The following is a 26,816-nucleotide window of genomic DNA, read 5'->3' on the forward strand; positions in this document are numbered from 1 at the left end:
TTAACTTTATTTCGGTGAAGACTCTACCTCCAAATATGTCACATTTTGAGGTACTGCATGTTCTGACTTCAGCATGTGAGACTGCAGGCAGGGAAGACACATACTGTACCAGCATCTTTGGTAAAATGCCCTAAGGAGGAATACCATATGTGGAGTTGGCCAGAAAGTTCATTTGGGTTTATGTACCATCTTCTGGAAAAACTCGAATGGACTTTTGGCCAACCCAATAGAAGGCATGATTCAGAGACTATAGAGACAGTAGGAATTCATCCCAGGAGTTTAGAGAGAGGAGTCAGAACACCCGGGATGAAGGTCCGTTGGTGACAGCCAGCATGCCCGTCGTTCCGTGCCTTTGGTGGAGACAGTGCCAGCCACATGGCCTTGGTCCAGTTGGCAGATGGAGGCTTACCTGGTAGTTCTTCCCACTTCTTCTGGTTTTGCCTCCCTTGGTCTCTGCTCATCTTCTTAGCCTCGTTCTTCAGCTTTTTGAGGATACTAAGTACCAGCGTTTTGCTTTCTCTGATTCAGTTAGTAAGATATGATTCCTCATATTTCTAACTAAAAACCCTTGATAACGAAGCACCTGGAGATTCTTTTCCATGTTGAATTATGATAAAATTTCTTGTGGTACAGTATGAGGAGATCAATCTGCAGCACAAGCAGACCTGGGTTTAAGTCTTGACTTCACTATTTGCCAGACATGAGCTAGTTTCTGAATCTGAGCATCAGTTTCCTCGTAAGAATATTTGAAATCATAATGTATAATACCAAACATTTGTCAGGCACTTATCAGACTTCAGGTGTCTCTTTGGTATTTTATATACATCATGTCATTTGTCTCTCATCAGTTCAGTTCAGTTCAGTCGCTCAGTCGTGTCCGACTCTTTGCAACCCCATGAATCACAGCACGCCAGGCCTCCCTGTCCATCACCAACTCCTGGAGTTCACTCAGACTTACGTCCATCAAGTCAATGATGCCATCCAGCCATCTCATCCTGTCATCCCCTTCTCCTCCTGCCCCCAATTCCTCCCAGCATCAGAGTCTTTTCCTATGAGTCAACTCTTCACATGAGGTGGCCAAAGTACTGGAAATTCAGCTTTAGTATCATTCCTTCCAAAGAAATCCCAGGACTGATCTTCAGAATAACCCCTTATCATAACAAGTATTATTAATACCAGCTTTATAGATAAAGATAATGATGCTGCTTGTCAGCAACTCCCAAATGCTTCTCCCAGACTCAAGGTCTGTCTTCTGAGCCCCAAACCAATATGCCCAACTACCAGTCTGATATATTGCAAACCCAATATATTAAAAAATGAAATCTTGAGCTCTGATTCTTTCCCCAACTCAATAAATGATGACAACCAAGTTTCTCAATCCTAAAATCTTGGTTATTATTGACACCCTTAATTTCTTCACCTCCCCTACCTCCCATCATAAAAAAGTCCTGGTAACTTAGCCTCTGTATTAGTCTCTTGCTACTCGAACAAATTACCACCAGTTTAGAAGGCTAAAACATCCACTCTCCCATTTCTGAAGGTCAGACATCTGGCTACCTTGTGGCCCAATTGGGTCTCAACCTAGAATCTCACAAGACTAAAAATCAAGATGTTGGTAGTGATGAATCTCCCTCTGGAGAGTTCTCGGGGTAAATCTTTTTCTGAACTCATTGAGACTGTTGGATGAGTTCAGTTTTGTTTTGTGATAGTAGGACCGAGGTTCCAGTTTCTTTGCTGGTTGTCAGCTGGGGCTAATCTTTGATGCTGGAGATTGACAGTCCCTTCTCACACCTTCCATGGAGCTCCTCCACCAACAGTGGCTCCAGTTCCCCCTCATGCTCTGACTCTGACTTTTTTGCTGCATCCCTCCTCTTCCAGCTGGAGAGAGTTCTCTGCTTTGAAAGGCTTATGAATAATCCAGGATACTCTTCCTGTGTTAAAACCAGCTGAGTAATAACTGTAATTGCATCTGTAAAATCCATTTTTCTGTGTAATGTAACATATTGACAGGCTTTGGATTCAGGCTATGGTCTTCTTTGGGAAGACATTATTCTGCCTACTACACACAGTAAGCAAGCACATAAATACCTCTCAACACACTTTAATAGCAATGTGACACTTTGGTTAAGAGTATAGTTGATGGACCTGGACGCTTGGGGGGTTCTACCTATTGGCTATTGTCTTGGACAAGTTACTTCTCTGTGCTTCAGTTTCTTCACCTATAAAATAGAAATAATCATGTTAATTGTACTTACCTCATAGATTCTTAGGAATATTAAATAAATAACCGTGTTTAAAGTTTATAGAAAATGCTGAGTATATAGTAATATATCTATATATACTTGATATGTATTATGAAGGTTGCAATAGGCTAAATAATGGCCTCCAAAAAATGGCTACACACTGATATCTGAAACTTGTGAATATGTTATGTTAGGTGGCAAAAACGACTTTGCATATGTAATTAAGGTTATTGGCCTTAAAATAGGGAGTATCTGAATTATCCAAGTGGTTCCACCTAATTACATGCATGCTGCACACTGCTGTTTCAGTTGTGTCCAACTCTTTGTGACCCTAACCCGCCATGGACCTACCAGGGTCCTCTGTCCATAGGATCCTCCAGGCAAGAATATTGGAGTGGGTTGCCATGCCCTCCTCGGGGATCTACCTGACTCAGGGATCAAATGCACATCTCTTGCATCTCTTACATTGGCAGGTGGATTCTTTACCAGTAGCACCAACAAGGAAGCCCCAGTCTAATCATGTGAGCCCTTAAAAAGAGAACTGTCTCCAGCAGGAAGCAGGCGAGGGAGAGAGACGTGGTATGGGAAGTCAGAGATTGCAAGAGTGGGAAGGACGTGACATCACTTTGCTGGCCCTGAGATGTAAGTGTCCTTGTGCCAGGACTGGAGAGACACCTTTAGAGAAGTCCAGGGAACCCCCCGTTGATAGCCGGCAAAGAAATGGCCTACAGCCATGAGAAACTGGAATCTACCAACAAGCTGAATGAGCTTGGAAGGAGATTCTTCCCAAAGCCTCCCAGTAAGGGCCCAACTGGCCAATACCTTGAATTTGGCCTTGAGAAACCAGGAGCTGAGAAAGCAACTGAGCAAGCTGGACTTCTGCACTGCAGAATGGTGAGAAATAAGCTGGGTGTTTTGTTTTCTTTTGTTTTTAAAGCCTCTATTTTGTGCTAATTTGTTATTGCAGCAATAAGAAACTAACACATATATGCATTAATGTCAGTCTCCCTCATACTGTGGGTTCTGTAAGTATAGGGACTGTGTCTCTCCATCACTGAGACCTAGCACAGTTCTTGGCATATAGTAAGTATTCTAAACGGATTTTGTTAGAAAAATGAGGGAATAGTGTTTACTTAACTTGCTTCATGTCATAGAGTTAGTGTTTGAACTAGGCCTTGAGCTCGTGCCATAATACCACGCATAATATGTTATCGCTTTGAACATTGCTGCTGCTGCTACTAAGTCAGTTCAGTTGTGTCCGACTGTGCGACCCCATAGACGGCAGCCCACCAGGCTCTGCCATCCCTGGAATTCTCCAGGCAAGACATTACAAGAGTATATATAAAGCCTCTGACATAGAGATCAAATTGCAACATCCGCTGGATCATGGAAAAGCAAGAGAGTTCCAGAAAAACATCTATTTCTGCTTTATTGACTATGCCAAAGCCTTTGACTCTGTGGATCACAATAAACTGTGGAAAATTCTGAAAGAGATGGGGATACCAGACCACCTGACCTACCTCTTGAGAAACCTGTATGCAGGTCAGGAAGCAACAATTAGAATTGGACATGGAACAACAGACTGGTTCCAAATAGGAAAAGGAGTATGTCAAGGCTGTATATTATCACCCTGCTTATTTAACTCATATGTAGAATACATCATGAGAAACTGTGGGCTGGAAGGAGCACAGGCTGGAATCAAGATTTGTGGGAGAAATATCAATAACCTCAGATATGCAGATGACACCACCCTTATGGCAGAAAGTGAAGAGGAACTAATAAGCCTCTTGATGAAAGTGAAAGAGGAGAGTGAAAAAGTTGGCTGAAAGCTCAACATTCAGAAAACTAAGATCATGGCATCTGGTCCCATCACTTCATGGGAAATAGATGTGGAGACAGTGGAAACAATGTCAGACTATTTTTGGGGGGCTCCAAAATCACTGTAGATGGTGATTGCAGCCATGAAATTAAAAGACGCTTACTCCTTGGAAGGAAAGTTATGACCAACCTAGATAGCATATTCAAAAGCAGAGACTTTACGATGCCAACAAAGTTCTGTCTAGTCAAGGCTATGGTTTTTTCCAGTAGTCATGTATGGATGTGAGAGTTGGACTGTGAAGAAGGCTGAGCACCGAAGAATTGATGCTTTTGAACTGTGGTGTTGGAGAAGACTCTTGAGAGTCCCTTGGACTGCAAGGAGATGTAACCAGTCCATTCTGAAGGAGATCAGTCCTGGGTGTTCTTTGGAAGGAATGATGCTGAAGCTGAAACTCCAATACTTTGGCCACCTCATGCGAAGAGTTGACTCATTGGAAAAGACTCTGATGCTGGGAGGGATTGGGGGTAGGAGGAGAAGCAGACGACAGAGGATGAGATGGCTGGATGGCCTCACCGACTCGATGGATGTGAGTTTGAGTGAACTTTGGGAGTTGGTGATGGACAGGGAGGCCTGGTGTGCTGCAATTCATGGGGTCGCAAAGAGTCAGACACGACTGAGTGACTGAACTGAACTGAACTGATACAGAGTAGGCATTTCATAGCTATTATATCCTCCATTTTCCTTATATCATCCTGACCCCGTCTCAGAGCCTCCTCACTGCATTGTAGGCTAATAGTAACATCCTAATAAGTCTTACTGACACTCAACACTGTCCCTTTAAATCTATTTCCTGCCAGATTAATATTCCACAAACACATCAAGTGAGATCATGTCTTTGAAAGAAGAGGGGCACCTGTAAAGACTAGGAATGGTTACGACTATTACCATTGCTTCTACTTTAATGGGAAGGGAATGGTAACTCACTCCAGTATTCTTGCCTGGAGAAGCCCGTGAACAGAGGAGCCTGGCCCTGTACAGTCCACGGGGTCACAAAGAGTCAGACATAACTGGGTGACTAACACTTTCACACTTTCTACTTCCATACCACGTAATCTAGACTCTGAGCCTTGCTTCTGGCCACTTGCCCTGTCTGCTGTGTCTTATTTCTCTCTGTTCCTTGGGAGGCATGCTTTGTGCAGGCTAAGCCTTTCTCTTTCTATTGGAGAAGCATCCATAACTCCCTGTTTTGCTAGGCCTTTGCTTATGCCCTCTCTGGGTTCCCTTTCTAAATATTGTCCAGACACCAGCTTGAAAACCCACCTCCTGCTCCACAAAGTCCTTCTTAACTATGCTATCCATATATATATATATATATATATATATGTCTTTGATATGACAGTCATTTGTGCTGGGCATAACCTGTGACATTTGCCCAAATTTTAATGTTTTTTTAGTTTGCTGATGTGTGTGTAAGTCTTGTCTCTTCTATTGTACTGCAGACTCCTCACAGAGCCTCCTAAGAGGTAAGTTCTGGAGTCCAACAGGCTGCATTCAGATCCTGGCTATCTCTTAAAAAAATTATTTTGATAAAAATCACATAATATAAGACATTTTAACCATACTTAACTGTAGAGTTCAGTGGCACTAAGTACGTTCACATTGTTGAGCCATGCTCACCATCACCCATCTCTTGGATTTTTCACCTTCCTAAACTGAAATTCTGTCCCTATTAAATACTAACTCCCCAATCCCCCTCCCTCTGCCCCTCCCAGGCCCCTGGCCTCTATCAGTATACTTTCTGACTCTGAATTTGATTATTCTAGGTACCTTGTGTAAGTGAAATCAAACAGTGTTTGTCTACACCTACTGTATATTGGAATACATTCCAATATACATTCGATCCTGGCTGTTTCTTACTAGCCATTTCACCTTGGAGGACATCCTTCTCTAAAACTTAAATACTTCATCTAAAAAGTGAAGAGAATAATTGTATACTTCATTGGGTTGCTCTGGGAAATAAAAGGAGGGAACTCATGAAAAACTTAAAATACTCACTGACATCTACATACTCAACATTATCCATTGTTATTTTTATTGCTATTACCTTTGCCACTATCCTATACCTTCTACAATGTTTAGTATAATGCTGAACACATAGTTTGTATTGGATAAATGCCCTTGACTGAATAATTATTTAAAAAATAAGCTATATTAGCTGGCTAATCTAATAGAGCAGAATTGGGAAAAGGGTTCAAAGGAGTATTGACTGAACTGAGCATTCAGTTGACAGAAACCAGGAAATAATTTTGGAGGTGATGACAGCTGCAAATTATTCTATTATATATAAATCAAATTAAGTAAGGAACAGGAAAATTATAATCATTAGGTAATTTTATTTTTTGAAAAATTTAATTGATTAAATTGGTGTATGTTGTTAATAAAAATGAAACTCCAGTAACAGAGAAGGGAAGGTAATAGATCCTTTCTCCTCACCCCTCACTATTCCCACTGCTCAGAAGTACCTATTGTGAAAAGTTTCATATCTGGTTTTACCTAAATTTTCCATGTGTAGTTAATTGCCTTGAGAATTAGTTTAGTACAACTCCATCGTAGGAGTGTTCCAAAAATTTAATCAAGCACACAATATTTTATCCCAGATTAATCTGAGAAATCTGTGTATCACTTTATAGGCACAGAGGCAAAAGAACAGAGATTTGTTAGAGCACTTGCAAGGTGAATCAGCAATTAAGTCTCTTTAAGGTATTAACTCTCAAATGTATGCCCTTTGCTAAATCCATTTAAATGAGTGCATTGTTCAAACAGGAAGTTGCAGGAAAAAATAAATATGTGCATTTATAATCATTCATCACTAAGTCAATTAGCTTGCCAAATTTAAAGCATGTTTTCGGTAATCAGAAAAGCTAATGAACAACTTGAAAAATAATTCACAGAATAAGTCAATGAATAAGCAGTTATTGGAGAACAGATACCAAAAGGGTGGAGTAGGAAGTAAAGCATGGCAGCCATGGATGATGTGCAAGGTCTTTGCCCAGCAGTTGCCCTCTGAGCAAGAACAGCCTGGTGATCTTCCCCTGACCTCCTCCTCCACTGGCTGTACACCAGACACAGAATAAAGGGGACTTCAACAGCCTTCATTTTCCACAACTATCTTCATCTCTTCCAGCTTTGCTTTACTTTCTAGACTCCTAATTTGCCTCTCAGTCTCCTGTGATGATGATAAGGATGACAGTGGTTTAATTGTGTATGAATAGCAGTCCAGAAACTCGCCTCTGTAAGAAATATACCTTTATTTTATTTTCCTACACCTAAACTGAATGTATATTTCCAAGTTTCCATTCTTCAAGATGTCTTGAAATCTCCAGGAACTCTTTTCCAAGGGCTGTGTCTGCATAGTCCTCAGTGACAAGGCAGTGGGGTGCAGGAGGCATGCCCTTTGGGATTTATCATTCTTGCAGTCAAGCTTCTATCCCTCTCTAGATCACAAGACCTTCGGAAACTCCTTAACCATCTGGAATTTCAAAAACTCACTGGGGCTATCTCTCATCTTTAGCATTTCCAAGACACTATGGGGCACGTAGGAAACCTTCTACTGTACCTGCCCACCTTGGGACACCTGGGAACTCTGAGCTCTATTAGACCTCTCAACGAGGCACAGCCTGTCCTGTGCTCAGGGGTCAGCAACACCCCATCCAGTCATTCTCATACTTGGATTCTCTGACTTCTCCTTATGGCATGTCACTGAAGTCTTCTGTTCCTAGCTGGAGATAGTTCTCTCCTTTTGAGAGTTCATGAAATTAAAATATATCCGCTTGGATAAGCCAAGCTTGTCTCCTCAATTGCATCTATAAAATCCCATTTTGCATGCAAGAGAACATATTCACAAACTCTAAAGATTAAAGCATAGACATCTTTGGAGGGAATGAACTATTCAGCCTACCACAAGTTCTGAAGTATGTCTCAAATATTATCTTCACATCAGCCTTTACCATAGACTCCAAATTAGTTTTCCCTGATCTGGTTCTTGCTCTTTTCTAATCTCCTCTGACAGTGCCAGAGTGCTCTCTAAAGTTTGTTATTCAAGTCCTGTCACTCTGTATCTTCCACTGTTCTGACATGTAAGTCCTTCATTCTCACCACAAGGACTTATGGAATCTGATTTCCTTTATCTTCTCTGTGCTCTTTTTGCCTCACTCTTCAGTTCAGTCTCTCAGTCGTGTCCGACTCTTTGCTACCCCATGGACCGCAGCACGCCAGGCCTCCCTGTCCATCACCAACTCCCAGAGTTTACCCAAACTCGTGTCCATTGAGTTGGTGATGCCATCCAACCATCTCATCCTCTGTTATCCCCATCTCCCCCTTCCTTCAATCTTTCCTAGCATCAGGGTCTCTTCCAATGAGTCAGCTCTTCAAATCAGGTAGCCAAAGTATTGGAGTATCAGCTTCAACATCAGTCCTTTCAGTGAACACCCAGGACTGATCTCCTTTAAGATGGACTGGTTGGATCTCCCTGCAGTACAAGGGAGTCTCAAGAGTCTTCTCCAACACCACAATTTAAAAGCTTCAATTCTTTGGCACTCAGCTTTCTTTATAGTCCAACTCTCACATCCGTACATGATTACTGGAAAAACCATAGCCTTAACTAGATGGACCTTTGTTGGCAAAGTAATATCTCTGCTTTTGAATATGCTATCTAGGTTGGTCATAACTTTCCTTCCGAGGAGCAAGCGTCTTATAATTTCATGGCTGGAATCACCATCTGCAGTGATTTTGGAGCTCCCAGAAAAATAGTCAGCCACTGTTTCCGCTGTCTCCCCATCTATTTGCCATGAAGTCATGGGACCAGATGCCATGATCTTCGTTTTCTGAATGTTGAGCTTTAAGCCAACTTTTTCACTCTCCTCTTTCACTTTCATCAAGAGGCTTTTTAGTTCTTCTTCACTTTCTGCCATAAGGGTGGTGTCATCTGCATATCTGAGGTTATTGATATTTCTCTGGGCAATCTTGATTCCAGCCTGTGCCTCTTCCAGCCTAGCGCTTCTCATGATGTACTCTGCATATGAATTAAATACGCAGAGTGACAATATACAGCCTTGACGTACTCCTTTTCCTATTTGGAACCAGTCTGTTGTTCCATGTCCAGTTCTAACTATTGCTTCCTGACCTGCATATAGGTTTCTCAAGAGGCAGGTCATGTGGTCTGGTATTCCCATCTCTTGAAGAATTTTCTACAGTTTGTTGTGATCCACATAGTCAAAGGCTTTGGCATAGTCAATAAAGCAGAAATAGATGTTTTTCTGGAACTCTCTTGCTTTTTCCATGATCCAGTGGATGTTGGCAATTTGATCTCTGGTTCCTCTGCCTTTTCTAAAACCAGCTTGAACATCTGGAACTTCACAGTTCACGTATTGCTGAAGCCTGGCTTGGAGAATTTTGAGCATTACTTTACTAGCGTGTGAGATGAGTGCAGTTGTGCAATAGATGAGCATTCTTTGGGATTGGAATGAAAATGGACTTTTTCCAGTCCTGTGGCCACTGCTGAGCTTTCCAAATTTGCTGGCATATTAAGTGTGCCACTTTCACAGCATCATCTTTCAGGATTTGAAATAGCTCAACTGGAATTCTGCCACCTTCATTAGCTTTGTTTGTAGTGACGTGCCTCACTCTACAAGGTTGCAATCACAATGACCTACTTAGAGTCCCTCAGATATGCCAGTATTTTCTCACTTGAGTCATAGCTATCCAAACACCCTACCTGGGAATTTTTTCATTCAAGTGTAATTGATTTACAGCGCTATATTAGTTTCAGGTGTACAATATAGTGATTCAGTATTTTTGCAGATTATACGCATTTAAAGTTAATATAAAATACTGGCAATATTCCCCTTACAGTGTGTGCTTGTATCTTATTTATTTTATAGTGGTAGTGCATACTTCTTGATACCCTTGCCCTATCTTTGTCCTTCCTTTTACCCCTCTCCCCACTGGTAGCTTCTGGTTGTTCTCTGTGTTACATGTGATTCTATTTTATTAGATTCATTTGTTTTATTTTCTACATTCCACATATAAGTGAAAACATACAGTATTTTCAGTCAGTCACAAACATGTCTGACTGAACTTCACTAAGCATAAATACCTTCCAGGTCCAGGTATGTTGTTGCAAATGTCAGAATTTCATTCTTTTTATGGCTGAGTATTATTCCAGCATGCATATATAGCCCATCTTCTTTATCCATTGATCTTTTGTTGGACACTTAGGCTCCTTCCATATCTTCAGTTCAATTCTATTCAGTTGCTCAGTCGTGGCTAACTCTTTGCGACCCCATGAACCACAGCACGCCAGGCCTCCTGGTCCATCTCCAACTCCTGGAGTTTACCCAAACTCATGTCCATTGAGTCGGTGATGCCATCCAACCATCTCATCCTCTGTCGTCCCCTTCTTCTCCTGCCCTCAATCTCTCCCAGCTTCCATGTCCTGGCTATTATAAATAATGCTGTTATGAACATTGGGATGCACATATCTTTTGGCATTAATGTTTTTGTTTTCTTTGAGTATACACCCAGGAGTGGACTTGCTGAATCACATGGTAGTTCTGGTTTTAATTGTTTAAAGAACCTGCATACTGTTTTCCATGGTGGTTGTACCACCTTACGTTCCCACTAACAGTGAACTAGGGTTCTGTTTCCCTGCATCCTCACCAATATTTGTTATTTGTTGTCTATTTGATGATCACCTTTCTGACATGTATGAGGTGAAATCTCATTGTAGTTTTGAACAACTATTTCTGTTTGCATAATGTTGAATTCAGTGTTTTTAAAATGTTGAATTCAGTGTTTTTAAAATAATTTTTAGTAAATATTGTATTTTATAATATTTAGATTTACATAAATGTTTCAAATATAGCAGAGGGATTTCCCATATAATCCTCACTCATTTTCTGCTAGTGTTAATCTTATATTATCACGGTACATTTGACAAAACTAAGAAACCAACATTGGTAAATTAATATTTCCTAAACTCCAGGGCAATGGCACCCCACTCCAGTACTCTTGCCTGGAAAATCCCATGGACGGAGTAGCCTAGAAGGCTGCAGTCCATGGGGTTGTTGGGGGTTGGACACGACTGAGTGACTTCACTTTCACTTTTCACTTTCATGCATTGGAGAAAGAAATGGCAATCCACTCCACTGTTCTTGCTTGGAGAATCCCAGGGATGGTGGAGCCTGGTGGGCTGCCGTCTATGGGGTCGCACAGAGTTGGACACGACTGAAGCGACTTAGCAGCAGCAGCAGCAAACTCAAGGGCAACATCCACTGGATCATGGAAAAAGCAAGAGAGTTCCTGAAAAAACATCTATTTCTGCTTTATTGACCATGCGAAGCCTTTGACTGTGTGGATCACAATAAACTGTGGAAAATTCTGAAAGAGATGGGAATACCAGACCACCTGACCTGCCTCTTGAGAAATATGTATGCAGGTCAGGAAGCAACAATTAGAACTGGACATGGAACAACAGACTGGTTCCAAGTAGGAAAAGTAGTGTGTCAAGGCTGTATCTTGTCACCCTGCTTATTTAACTTATATGCAGAGTACATCATGAGAAACGCTGGACTGGAAAAAGCACAAGCTGGAATCAAAATTGCCGGGAGAAATATCAATAACCTCAGATATTCAGATGACACCACCCTTATGGCAGAAAGTGAAGAGGAACTTAAAAAGCTTCTTGATGAAAGTGAAAGAGGAGAATGAAAAAGTTGGCTTAAAGCTCAACATTCAGAAAACAAAGATCATGGCATCCGGTTCCATCACTTCATGGGAAATAGATGGGGAAACAGTGGAAACAGTGTCAGACTTTATTTTGGGGGGGCTCCAAAATCACTGCAGATGGTGATTCCAGCCATGAATTTAAAAGACACTTACTCCTTGGAAGAAAAGTTATGACCAACCTAGATAGCATATTCAAAAGCAGAGACATTACTTTGCCAACTAAGTTTCGTCTAGTCAAGGCTATGGTTTTCCTGTGGTCATGTATGGGTGAGAGTTGGACTGTGAAGGCTGAACACCGAAGAATTGATGCTTTTGAACTGTGGTGTTGGAGAAGACTCTTGAGAGTCCCTTGGACTGCAAGGAGATCCAACCAGTCCATTCTAAAGGAGATCAGCCATGGGTGTTCTTTGGAAGGAATGATGCTAAAGCTGAAATTCCAGTACTTTGGCCACCTCATGTGAAGAGTTGACTCATTGGAAAAGACTCTGATGGTGGGAGGGATTGGGGGCAGGAGGAGAAGGGAACGACAGAGGATGAGATGGCTGGATGGCATCACTGACTCGATGGACGTGAGTCTGAGTGAACTCCGGGAGTTGGTGATGGACAGGGAGGCCTAGCGTGCTGCAATTCATGTGCTCGCAAAGAGTCGGACACGACTGAGCGACTGAACTGAACTGAAACTCCAGGGCAGTATTTGAATTTCACCAGATTTTCCACTAATATTCTTTTTCTATCTCTGGATCCAATCCAAGATTACCACATTGTTTTTAGATGCTGCTGGGGTTTAATCTCATCTTTCCCATTTACAAAGCTATTAATAACTATAGCAGACAACCGATTTCTCCATTTTGTAAGCTGTGGTTTATAGCAATTTCTACATGTTGCTATTAATAGAATTTCTGTTTGAAAAAAGATGTATTCAAGATTGGTTTTTGTCTGAAGTTTTACAAATATTCTACAAGTGAACTGATTATTTTGGTGGTAGAAATACAAAGAACATCAAGACATTTTCAATGCATGGCAATAATATGGCTTTTAGGGATTTTTATTTTCTGATTTAGCCTGGCTTCTAACTCACTCACATTCTTCCTAAATCAACACTACCACTGGAGCAGATTCATATGTTTTCAGGCTAGGGTTAGTGAAAGAAAAAAACATAGCTAAATTTTTGTTACTATTATTATGGTTATATGTTATATTTCCTTAGGGGTAAGTAACATTTTAAATAAAACTCATCAGTCATGTCATTCTCAATTAGATTAATATTTCCCAGAATATTCCTTAGAAATTTTCCACTAAATTTTTTCTAGTGAGAGAATCAAACTTGGACCCTTGAAATTTGAGAGATTGTCATAAGAGCCTGCCAAAAGCCAAAAAAGAAAGAAAGAAAGCCTAAGTTTTTTTTGAAGTCTTCAGCTTTAAGTTAAAAATTAAAATAAATTTTGAATTCTATTCCATGGATATTTGCATTTGTTTTAATGTAAAATTGATCTTTGAAATTATTTACTAACAAGTCAAAACTGAGTGCTGTTTATCCTGTGCCTTCATAAACCTCCTTTTACACTGATGATCGGCGATACCGAGGTCCCTGTTTGACAAACAGAGCCAGCTGATGGAAGTCCATGCTAGTCAGTCAATCAGTTCAGTCACTCAGTCATATCCAACTCTTTGCGACCCCATGGACTGCAGCACACCAGGCCTCCCTGTCCATCACCAACTCCCGGAGTTTACCCAAACTCATGTCCACTGAGCTGGTGATGCCATTCAACCTCCTCATCCTCTTTTGTCCCCTTCTCCTCCCACCTTCAGTCTTTCCCAGAATCAGGGTCTTTTTCAAATGAGTCAGTTCTCCACATCAGGTGGCCAGAGTATTGGAGCTTCAGCATCAGTCCTTCCAATGAATATTCAGAACTGATTTCCTTTAGGATGGACTTGTTGGATCTCCTTGCAGTCCAAGGGACTCTCAAGACTCTTCTCCAACACCACAGTTCAAAAGCACCAATTCTTTGGTGATCAGCTTTCTTTATAGTCCAACTCTCACATCCATACACGACTACTGGAAAACCATAGCCTTGACTAGATGGAACTTTGTTGGCAAAGTAATGTCTCTGCTTTTGAATATGCTATCTAGGTTGGTCATAGCTTTTCTTCCAAGGAACAAGTGTCTTTTAATTTCATGGCTGTAGTCACCATCTGCAGGGTTTTTGGGGACCATCCTAGTCAAAGTGTTTCCTACTGTGACATCAAATAACTTCTTCAGTCAAATCTTCCTACACGTGTGCATGTTCAGTTGGTAAGTCATGTCTGATTCCTTGTGACCCTTTGGACTGTAGCCCTCCAGACTCCTCAGTCCATGGGAATTTTCAGGCAAGAATACTGGAGTAGGTTGTCATTTCCTCTTCCACAGGATCTTCCCAACCCAGGAACTGAACCTGAGTCTCCTGCGCTGTAGGCAAGTACTTTACCACTGAGCCACATGGAAGCCCAAATCTTCCTACACATACCATGATTTCCATGCAAGAAAAAAAATCTGTCTCAAGTCCAGGCCTTAAGTTGTCATGCTTCTGAACTATTTAATAAGTGGTTCCTTCTATTTTAGGTGTCCTCCCTTCTTGTCTTCATTAACCAAGTCCTCTGTGTCGTGATTTGAGTTGGGGAGACTGAGACTGGGCAGCTGGGTCTGTTTGACACCAACATGTAGAGAGCTTTTTACCATGTGGTCATGATTTTTAAACTTCTAACACTGCCACATATTAGCCAAATGACCTTGAGCAAAACCTCACTAAGCTTTAACCTCCAACTATGTAAATTTGAGATATATTAACAGTAGATGATTTTCAGATTGATTATGAAAATTAAATAGTATGATGCAAGTAAAGCATTTAGTTAATTGTCTGAGCAATAGTAAGAATTCGATTATTTTATTATTTCCTGTGTTTTAAGGTCCAGTTCAAGTGTCACTTCTTTTATGGAGACTTCCTTTCATTTCCATGGAGAATTAGTGATTTTTACTTTGAGTTCCCTTGCATTTTTTTATTTGAAAAAATATAGAAGTTAAAGTCATGGGAAAATCATCATACATTTTTAAATGATAAGATTATGAAACAGCAGGTACAGCATGTATGTGAGATAACCATGTCAACAGTGGAGTATTTTCTTTTGACACCTCTGTATTTTCCAAATTTTCTACAGTGAACATGCATTAATTTTATAACCTGAAATAAACAGTGTTATATTGTTCTAACCACATTGCATTTATTTTATAAAAGTCATATATGCATATAGTCTACTTTCCTGCCACTCCTTATGTACCAAACACTGATCCCCAAAGGATACCATTTTCAAATCTTTCCATTATTTTTCCCATTATATATCTTCATATTTATTAATAATATGCATATATTAACCCTCGGATTTACCATTTTAAGGACCTATTGGTTTTTTACTATGGAAGATAAAAACCACAATCTAATTTCTCAATATTTCTCTCCACCTTCCCAGTATAGATATATCGCAGAATTTTTCATTAAAGCATTGTACAGCATGGTTATTATAGCTATGTAAATATAACTCATAGCTAAACTAAATAGTTTTTTTTTTTAATCTTTTGGTTTCCTGGAATTAGTAATTGTTTCATGATTTGTTTGTTTAAAGATGATATACCTATTATTGCTTCTTCTCAAACTCCCATGAACCATTACTTCTCAACAGTAAATGCATCCAATAGTGGCTCTCTCTTTTTTCAAAGATGTGTTTCCCTGACCTTTGCCCCTAGCCTTATACAGGGCTTTTTTCTTTATTCCCTTTCTGTAAAGGACTGAATTGTGTCCCACTAAAATCCATCCAAAATCACTGCAGATGGTGATTGCAGCCATGAAATTAAAAGATGCTTACTCCTTGGAAGGAAAGTTATGACCAACCTAGACAACATATTCAAAAGCAGAAACATTACTTTGTCAACAAAGGTCCATTTAGTCAAGGCTATGGTTTTTCCAGTAGTCATGTATGAATGTGAGAGTTGGACTATAAAGAAAGCTGAACACCAAAGAGTTGAAGCTTTTAAACTGTGGTATTGGAGAAGACTCTTGAGAGTCCCTTGGACTGCAAGGAGATCCAACCAGCCCATCCTAAAGGAGATCAGTCCTGGTTGTTCATTGGAAGGATCGATATTGAAGCTGAAACTCCAATACTTTGGCCACCTGATGCAAAGAGCTGACTCATTTGAAAAGACCCTGATGTTGGAAATATTTAAGGCAGGAGGAGAAGGGGACGACAGAGGATGAGATGGTTAGATGGCATCATGGACTCAATGGACATGAGTTTGGGTAAACTCTGGGAGTTGGTGATGGACAAGAAGGCCTGGCATGCTGCGATTCATGGGGTTGCAAAGAGCTGGACATGACTGACCGACTGAAGTGAACTGAACAGAACTGAAAATCCATCTGAAGTCCTAACCCTAAGTGACTCTGAATTTGATTATATTTGGAGATGGGTCCTTGGTTTCTTCTTTGTTCAGTAGCACGTTGTTTTAATCTCCACATATTTGTGAATTTTCCAGCTTTTTACTTGTAGTTAATTTCTGGTTTCATACCATTGTGATTGGTAATGGTGCTTGATATGATTTTACTCCTCTGATATTTATTAAACTTGTTTTGTGACCCAACATATAATCTATCCTGGAAAATGCTCCTGTTGGTTTTATTAGGTTTATTTTTAAAAATCTTAATTGGAATACAGTTGCTTTAAAATGTGTTAGTTTCTGCTGTAAAGTGAATCATTGCATGTTTACATATATCCATTCTTTAGACTTCCTTCCCATTTAGGTCACCCCAGATCACTGAGAAGGCTCCCTGTGCCCAACAGTAGGTTCTCATTAGTTATCTGCTTAGACATAGTGGTGTACATATGTCAGTCTCCTGTTTCTTTTGTACAGAATGTTCTCTATATATCTGGTATAACATGTTGTTTAAGGCTGGCTGATATTTCCTTATTTTTTTTTGTTGTGTTAACTATCCATTGATGTAAATAGGGTCTAAAAACTCCCTACTGTTATTATTGCTGTCAGTTTCTCCCTTTAGGTCTTTTAATGTTTGCTCTGTATCTTTAGGTGCTCCTATGGTTAGATATTAACATAAATATTTACATACACTTTATCCTTTTGTTGGATGGATATTTTTATCATTATGTAACACTCATCATTGTCTCTCATTGTTATAGACTTTGTTTTAAAGTTATTAAAGACTCCACCAGAAAATTAGTAGAGCTAGTCAATGAATATAGTAAAGTTGCAGGATATAAAATCAACACACAGAAATCCCTTGCATTCCTATACACTAATAATGAGAAAATAGAGAAATTAAGGAAACAATTCCATTCACCATTGCAATGAAAAGAATAAAATACTTAGGAATATATCTACCTAAAGAAACTAAAGACCTATATATAGAAAACTATAAGACACTGGTGAAAGAAATCAAAGAGGACACGAATAGATGGAGAAATATACCATGTTCATGGATCGGAAGAATCAATATAGTGAAAATGAGTATACTAACCAAAGCAATCTATAGATTCAATGCAATCCCTATCAAACTACCAATGGTATTTTTCACAGAGCTAGAACAAATAATTTCACAATTTGTATGGAAATACAAAAAACCTTGAATAGCCAAAGCAATCTTGAGAAAGAAGAATGGAACTGGAGAAATCAACCTGCCTGACTTCAGGCTCTACTACAAAGCCACAGTCATCAAGACAGTATGGTACTGGCACAAAGACAGAAATATAGATAATGAAACAAAATAGAAAGCCCAGAGATAAATCCACACACCTATGGACACCTTATCTTTGACAAAGGAGGCAAGAATATACAATGGAGAAAAGACAATCTCTTTAACAAGTGGTGTTGGGAAAACTGGTCAACCATTTGTAAAAGAATGAAACTAGAACACTTTCTAACACCATACACAGAAATAAACTCAAAATGGATTAAAGATCTAAAAGTAAGACCAGAAACTATAAAACTCCTAGAGGAGAACATAGGCAAAACACTCTCCGACATAAATCACAGCAGGATCCTCTATGACCCACCTTCCAGAATACTGGAAATAAAGGCAAAAATAAGCAAATGGGACCTAATTAAAATTAAAAGCTTCTGCACAACAAAGGAAACTATAAGCAAGGTGAAAAGACAGCCTTCAGAACGGGAGAAAATAAGAGCAAATGAAGCAACTGACAAACAACTAATCTCAAAAAAATACAAGCAACTCCTGTAGCTCAATTCCAGAAAAAATAAATGACCCAATCAAAAAATGGGCCAAAGAACTAAATAGACATTTCTCCAAAGAAGACATACAGATGGCTAACAAACACATGAAAAGATGCTCAACATCACTCATTATCAGAGAAATGCAAATCAAACCACAATGAGGTACCATTTGACGCTAGTCAGAATGGCTGCAATCCAAAAGTCTACAAGCAATAAATGCTGGAGAGGGTGTGGAGAAAAGGGAATCCTCTTACACTGTTGGTGGGAATGCAAACTAGTACAGCCATTATGGAGAACAGTGTGGAGATTCCTTAAAAACTGGAAATAGAACTGCCTTATGACCCAGCAATCCCACTGCTGGGCATACACACCGAGGAAACCAGAATTGAAAGAGACATGTGTACCCCAGTGTTCATTGCAGCACTGTTTATAATAGCCAGGACATGGAAGCAACCTAGATGTCCATCAGCAGATGAATGGATAAGAAAGCTGTGGTTCATATACACAATGGAGTATTACTCAGCCATTAAAAAGAATACACTTGAATCAGTTCTAATGAGGTGGATGAAACTGGAGCCGATTATACAGAATGAAGTAAGCCAGAAAGAAAAACACCAGTACAGTACACTAACGCATATATATGGAATTTAGAAAAATGGTAACGATAACCCTGTATGCGAGACAGGAAAAGAGACACAGATGTATATAACATCTTTGGACTCTGTGGGAGAGGGAGAGGGTGGGATGATTTGAGAGAATGGCATTGAAACATGTATAATATCATATAAGAAACGAATCGCCAGTCCAGGTTTGATGCAGGATACAGGATACTTAGGGCTGGTGCACTGGGATGACCCAGAGGGATGGTACGGGGATGTGGGAGGAGGATTCAGGATGGGGAACACATATACACCCATGGTGGATTCATGTTGATGTGTGGCAAAACCAATACAATATTGTAAAGTAGTTAGCCTCCAATTAAAACAAATAAATTTAAATTTAAAAAATAAATCCTTTGCCCATTTAAAAAAGTTAGAAAAAAGTTTATTTTCTGATATAAGTATACCAACTCCAGCTTTCTTTTGGTTTCCTTTTGCATTGAATACTTTTTTAATCTTTTCATTGTCAGTCTGTGTAATCTAAAATGTCTCTCATATGCAACACATAGATGGGTCTTGCTTTTTACCTATTCAGCCATTCAGTGTCTTTTGATTGGAGAATTTAGTCCATTTCAATTTAGAGTAATTATTGACAGGTATATTTGTACTGGAGTTTTCCTGGTGGCTCAGTAGTAAAGAATCCCCCTGCAGTGCAGGACCTGCAGGTTCAATCCCTGAGTTGAGAAGGAACTGGAGAAAGAACTGGCAACCCACTCCAGTATTCTTGTCTGGAGAATCCTATGGACAGAGGAACCTGGTATGCTACATTCCATGGGTTTGCAAAGTTTCAGACACAGCTTAAGTGACTTAGCACACACACATGCATATTTGTATTGCCATTTTGTTAACTGTTTATGGGCTGTTTTTCAATCCTTTCTGTTTCTTTCTTCTCTTACTATCTTACTTTTTGGTTTGATGACTTTCTTTCAGTTCAGTTCAGTCACTGAGTCGTGTCTGACTCTTTGCGACCCCATGAAGCATAGTACGCCAGGCCTCCCTGTCCATCACCAACTCCTGGAGTTTACCCAAAATCATGTCCATTGAGTCTGTGATACCATCCAGCCATCTCATCCTCTGTCGTCCCCTTCTCCTCCTGCCCTCAATCTTTCCCAGCATCAGGGTCTTTTCAAATGAGTCAGCTCTTCACATCAGGTGGCCAAAGTATTGGATTTTCAGCTTCGACATCAGTCCTTCCAACGAATACTCAGGACTGATCTCCTTTAATATGGGCTGGTTGGATCTCCTTGCAGTCCAAGGGACTCTAAGAGTCTTCTCCAATACCACAGTTCAAAAGCATCATGACTTTCTTTAGTGGAATGCTTATATTCCTCTATCTTTATCTTTTGTGTATATATTATAGGATTTGGCTTTGTGATTATCATGAGTTATACATTATATGTACTGGAAAATTCTCAGCCAAAATTCATTCCATTGTTACATATGCCCTTCCTTTTTTCTCCTCTGGGAATCCTAAGAAATATTGGATTTTCTTCAATATCTGTGCCTCTTTGCTTCTCTTTTATATATTACATGCAATCTCTCCATACTGGTTTGAGATGATTTCTCAGATCCATCTTTTACTTTACTAATTCCTTATTCTTCTAACATGGTGCTAAATCCACTTATTCTTTTGAACTATTTTCAATCTGGTCTTTGACTCTAGTTCCTTTTTTCTGTATACATAATTTCAAGCTTGTATTTTATTTCTTTTAACAGTTATAATCTGTATCTGATAATTTAATTATCTGACTTTATAAGAATGTGTTAGCCATCTGTTTAATACTGGTTCTTATTTATGGTAGCTTGTTGCCTTGTGGATTTAGTTTGCTGGTTTTTTATCTTATTTTTTCATGTACTTGTTTTCCTTAGACTTTTATACATGGGAATTATTTGAGGCCAGGTATAAAGAGGAATTCTTTGAGGCCTGGTATAAAGATGAATACTACAATGAGGATTTATTTGCCTTGCTTGCCAATTGTTGCCAATACAGGACCACTTTAATTTAAATGTGTGACCAGGTTTCAACACAATTAATCTTTCATTCACTGAAAGTGATTTTATTGTGTGTTTTTTTTTTTTTTTTTGTTCTAATCTATCTCCATTCTGGAGAGGTACTTCTACTTCCAAAGTCCTAGCTTTTGCAGAGAAATCTCCTCAGCTTTCAGTTTTGGCTGGCTCTAGGACTTTGTTTCCCATCTCTTTCATTCCATGCATCCATGAGAACCTAAACTCAGGTTCATGTAGTTTGGCATCTGTCTTTAGAGTGAATTCATCTCCCAAGCTCTTGTTAGCTATTCTTTGAATTGCTATTCTTTATCAGTGCCTGACCTAGAATGCCTTACTTTCCTGGTAGCTGATTAGTGCTTCAAATTTATTTTTAATATATCATCTAGTATTTTTAGGATATTTCAACATGAAGGCGTGATCCAGGAAACTCACCTTCTGTCTTACTAAAAGAATAGCCTTGCAGCTTCTCATAGTACAACATGTATGGGTTAAAATAAATGTATTGAATGTATTTGAGTTTCTTTCTTCTCTGCCAGAATTGTAGCCTCTCAAAGACAAAGACTGTTTGTTCATTTCAGTGCCTGGCTTATAGGGACTCAATACATATTGAATAAATGAGTATCAGTAAATTCTACATAAAATCACATTTTCTTGTTCCTTATTGATTACTTATAAATCTAATTTGTGGACTTATAATTAGGACCAGGCAAAGAAATTCCAATTTGAAATTTTATTAACTGATGATAGAACATCTGGCACTTTTTGAGCTTTTGTGTTCCTTTTTTCTGTTTTTTGTGGCATGACTTACAGGAGAAGTGGATTATTAATGTAATTGTTAAATTCGTTGTATTATCTCAATATAATCTATAAAAAATACAAACTAGTTGCCCTCCCAATATAAAAATAAAACAAAAAAAATCCTGTTATATAACATTGGCTTTTAATTGTCTTAATTTTGAGGGGCCTGTTGCTATGGATATCTCCCCACACTATCTGCAGATATGAATCACATACTGGGCAGCACTACATCTGCAGTGCTGCAGTGCACCACATGGCAAATTTGCTGCAGCCAAAGGAGGCAAGCAAAACTCTTTCCACAGATGGATTCGACACTTCCAAGGCCGAGGCAACTGTTCAGTAGGCTACGTTGCCTGTTTCTGGACAATACCAAAGCTCAGAAAAGCATTTGTCCTGAAAGACTGAATACCCACATACTGAGCTGGCACTTGGAAAGTGTAGGGGGAAAAGGGGGCTGCTGACAGAACAGCTGTAGTAGAAAACCTCAAACTTGAATCAGTAAACACTGCATCTCATCACATTGACTGGTCTTCATCTGAACCCAGTTTATCATTAGTGTTTATAGAATGCTATTGGTTTATAGATCTGTAGTTCTCAGAAATGCATCTCAATGTTTGTTTTTAATAATTGTTTAACATATGAAAATTGGATATATGGATGGATGATAGAATTGGGAAGCTAATTCTTCAGGTATCTAGAGGTACCATCGATGTGAACAGATGATGAATACCATTTGTTGATCACCACACCTGCTAGACTTTTATCAATCGTTTTACATAAATTATCTGATTTTCATTTTCCAACCTTTCTACAAAGATAGATATCATTTCCATTTGTCCTCAAAAAACACTGAAGATAAAAGATTAATTTGTTTGTCATTTACAGCAGTAAATGTGACATGAAGCTTAGGTTTCACTGTAATTCTATCTGACCTCAAAGCTTAGTCTCTTCTTACTATATGACAAGCTCTCTTTGAGAGATGTATGCATAAGTCAAAGGTCAATACTATGCTTTAGTGTCAGGCTGCCTGGGTCCAAATGTCAGTTCCATCTTCTGCTGTCTGACTTCAGGCTATTTATTTAACTCTGATGGCTCAGTGGTAAAGAATCCGTCTGCCAATGCAGGAGACATGGGTTTGACCCCTGGGTGGGGAAGACCCCCTGGAGAAGGAAATGGCTACCCTCTCCAGTATTCTTGCCTGGGAAATCCCATGCACAGAGGAGCCTGGCGGGTCTACAGTCCAGGGGTTGCCAAGAGTCAGACATGACTTAGTGACTAAACAACAGCAATTTATCTTCAGTTTTCTCCCTGTAAATGGACATAATGAAGTTACTTACCTATGAAGATTCTTTTATTTTATTTTTATTTAATTTAAACTTTTTATTTTCTATTGGGGTATAGCTGAGTAACAATATTGTGATAGTTTTCAAGTGAAACAGTGAAGGGACTCAGCCATAGGTATACATGTATCCATTCTTCCCCAAACTCCCCTCCCATCCAGGCTGCCATATAACATTGAGCAGAGTTCCATGTGCCATGTCCTTGTTGATTATCCATTTTAAATATAACAGTTTGTACATGTCCATTCCAAACTCCCTATCTATTTCTTCCCCCTCACCTCTTCCCCCACCCCCTGGCAAACAAGTTCATTCTCTTAAGTCTGTGAGTCTCTTTCTGTTTTGTAGTTAAGTTTATTTGTATCATTTCTTTTCAGATCCCATATATAAGGGATGTTATATGATATTTCTCCTTCTCTGACTTACTTCACTCAGTATGACCATCTCTAGGTCCATTCATGTTGCTGCAAATGGTATTATTTTGTTCTTTTTAATGGCTGAGTGTTATTCCTTGTATATATGCACCACATCTTCTATGCCCTTTCCTCTGTCAATGGACAGTTAGGTTGTTTCTGTGTCTATTGTAAACACTGCCGCAGTGAACATTAGGCTGCATGCATCTCAGGATTCTTGAGAGAATTAAATGACCTGTATTGCTCAGGGTTCAGTAAGTGTGAATTGCTATCATTGTGCACATTCGTTTGATTAAAAATATGGCATACTAGTTTTGTATATTAAAGGATGAATATTTTTTTCCCTTTTAGGGCATCATGCTTACTGGGTGGTAATTCTCAAACTGTGGTTCCAGGCTGCCAGTATTACCACAGCTAGGGACATGTTAGAAAGTAAATTATCAAGCCTTACCTTGAGTATTAGTGAATAAGAAATCCTAGAGATGCAGCCTAGCCTAATCTGTTTCAACAAGCCTCCAGTGAGTGTGATGTACGCAAAAACTTGGAGACGTTATTGTTAGTCGCTCAGTCATGTCTGACTCTTTTGCAACCTCCTGGACTGCAGCCTGCCAGGCTCCTCTGTGCATGGGATTTCCCAGGCAAGAATACTGGAGTGGGTTGCCATTTCCTTCTCCAGGGGATTTTCCTGACCCAGGGATCGGATCAAACCTGCATCTCCACTGGGCCACCAGGGAAGCCCTTGAGAGACATTAGTGTTAGAGAAAAAAAATGTTGCCTTTCCCAAGGCTAACTCTGTCCAAAAGAAGCTTTTGGAACTAATCCTGAGACACTGATTTTTCTAGAATCAGTTCCCACAGCTCCAAAAGGATGCTGAAATCACCTTGTTCTATGAGCCCATCTGATCACTAAGATTCTTGATTAATACTTAATCATTTTGTCTTGACAGCGTTTGAAACTATCAATTATTTTATAATGGTTTCTTCTTGTGTGGAATGAGATGTAACACTGTGATTATCACAGTCATTAGAAGACACTGCTGGAATTTCTCCACAGTTGAAGCAGGCAGAACATTTAAGTTGCCCCAAAAAGCAAGCTGATTTCTACTTTTCCATAAAAAGTGAATATTTGATTAATTTTTCTAACTGGTGATTATTTGACTCAAACTTGTAAGGCTTTTCTATTTAACTTTCACATTGTTTGTTAAGTTTCATGAGTAGAAAGTGACCTATGGTGAACTTTAAGATTAAACCTGATTCAGTGCAGGAACAAAACTCTGTAGAATGTATCTGAGCTTTAAAAGATTAATTTAACATCATTCTCAAAACTGAAAATGAAACTGCTATTATAGAAAAGTCAAAAGAGAAGAAATTAAGCTACAGTCATTTTTATCAATAATTTTTAACAAATGAGAATACTTAAATGATTCAAATGCCTCAGCCTCCATAATTTTTAAAGTCATCTAACTTCCACAATATCTCATAAGTGAAGGATCTCCCTGCAATGCAGGAGATGCCGAAGACAAGGGTTTGATCCCTGGGTTGGGAAGATCCCCTGGAGTAGGAAATGGCAACCCACTCCAGAATTCTTGCCGAAAAATTTCATGCACAGAGGAGCCTGGAGAGCTACAGTCCAACAAGTCACAAAGAGATGGCTACAACTGAGCAACTGGGCAAAACTTTCCTAAGTCTCTTTCCTTAATCTATACGATGAAAGTGTTATTTAAATTGATTTTTCATTTTTTTATAGCCATGAGTAAAGAATAGTGCAATGAATACATTGAAAACTATTATTTACAGTGAGGAACAGAATGTTTGATTCCTTTGGGAGTGTTTCTGAAGTAGATCCTGTTCTAACTAGGTAAAGATTTTGATCAAGAATCTTTGAGATTTCCACAAAAACTATCAATTTGTTAAACTTGATAGCAGTTCCTAGCACTGCTTTATCTAGTAGTTATGTACAAACTCTTGATTTGAGCAGATGGAAAAATCCCAATTAGGTTAAGGGTGTTAATTATCTGGCCTGCGGACACCAAATATCTTCATCTGATTTATTGTGTAGGGAAGGATCTCCACACTCATGCTGTTACTGCTCTAATGTCAGTCAGTTCAGTCGCTCAGTCGTGTCCGACTCTTTGTGACCCCATGTATCGCAGCACGCCAGGCCTCCCTGTCCATCACCATCTCCCGGAGTTCACTCAGACTCACGTCCATCGAGTCAGTGATGCCATCCAGCCATCTCATCCTCTGTCGTCCCCTTCTCCTCCTGCCCCCAATCCCTCCCAGCATCAGGATCTTTTCCAATGAGTCAACTCTTCGCATGAGGTGGCCAAAGTACTGGAGTTTCAGCTTTAGCATCATTCCTTCCAAAGAAATCCCAGGGTTGATCTCCTTCAGAATGGACTGGTTGGATCTCCTTGCAGTCCAAGGGACTCTCAAGAGTCTTCTCCAACACCACAGTTCAAAAACATCAATTCTTCGGTGCTCAGCTTTCTTCACAGTCCAACTCTCACATCCATACATGACCACAGGAAAAAACCATAGCCTTGACTAGACGGACCTTTGTTGTCAAAGTAATGTCTCTGCTTTTTAATATGCTACCTAGGTTGGTCATAACTTTTTTTAAAAGGAGTAAGCGTCTTTTAATTTCATGACTGCAATCACCATCTGCAGTGATTTTGGAGCCCCCCAAAATAAAGTCAGCCACTGTTTCCACTGTTTCCCCATCTATTTGCCATGAAGTGATGGGACCAGATGCCATGATCTTCCTTTTCTGAATGTTGAGCTTTAAGCCAACTTTTCACTCTCCTCTTTCACTTTCATCAAGAGGCTTTTTAGTTCCTCTTCACTTTCTGCCATAAGGGTGGTGTCATCTGAATATCTGAGGTTATTGATATTTCTCCCGGCAATCTTGATTCCAGCTTGTTTCTTCCAGTCCAGCGTTTCTCATGATGTACTCTGCATAGAAATTAAATAAGCAGGGTGACAAGATACAGCCTTGATGTATATTTTCCTATTTGGAACCAGTCTGTTGTTCCATGTCCAGTTCTAACTGTTGCTTCCTGACCTGCATATAGGCTTCTCAAGAAGCAGGTCAGGTGGTCTGGTATTCCCATCTCTTTCAGAATTTTCCACAGTTTCTTGTGATCCACACAGTCAAAGGCTTTGGCATAGTCAATAAAGCAGAAATAGATGTTTTTCTGCAACTTTCTTGCTGTTTCCACGATCCAGTGGAAGTTGGCAATTTGATCTCTGGTTCCTCTGCCTTTTCTAAAACCAGCTTGAACATCAGGGAGTTCACCATTCACATATTGCTGAAGCCTGGCTTGGAGAACTTTGAGCATTACTTTACTAGCGTGTGAGATGAGTGCAATTGTGCGGTAGTTTGAACATTCTTTGGCATTGCCTTTCTTTAGGATCGGAATGAAAAGTGACCTTTTTCAGACCTGTGGCCACTGCTGTGTTTTCCAAATCTGCTGGCATATTGAGTG

This window comes from Ovis aries, chromosome 21 (genome assembly GCF_016772045.2).
Source record: "Ovis aries strain OAR_USU_Benz2616 breed Rambouillet chromosome 21, ARS-UI_Ramb_v3.0, whole genome shotgun sequence".
In the NCBI taxonomy this organism is placed as follows: domain Eukaryota; kingdom Metazoa; phylum Chordata; class Mammalia; order Artiodactyla; family Bovidae; genus Ovis; species Ovis aries.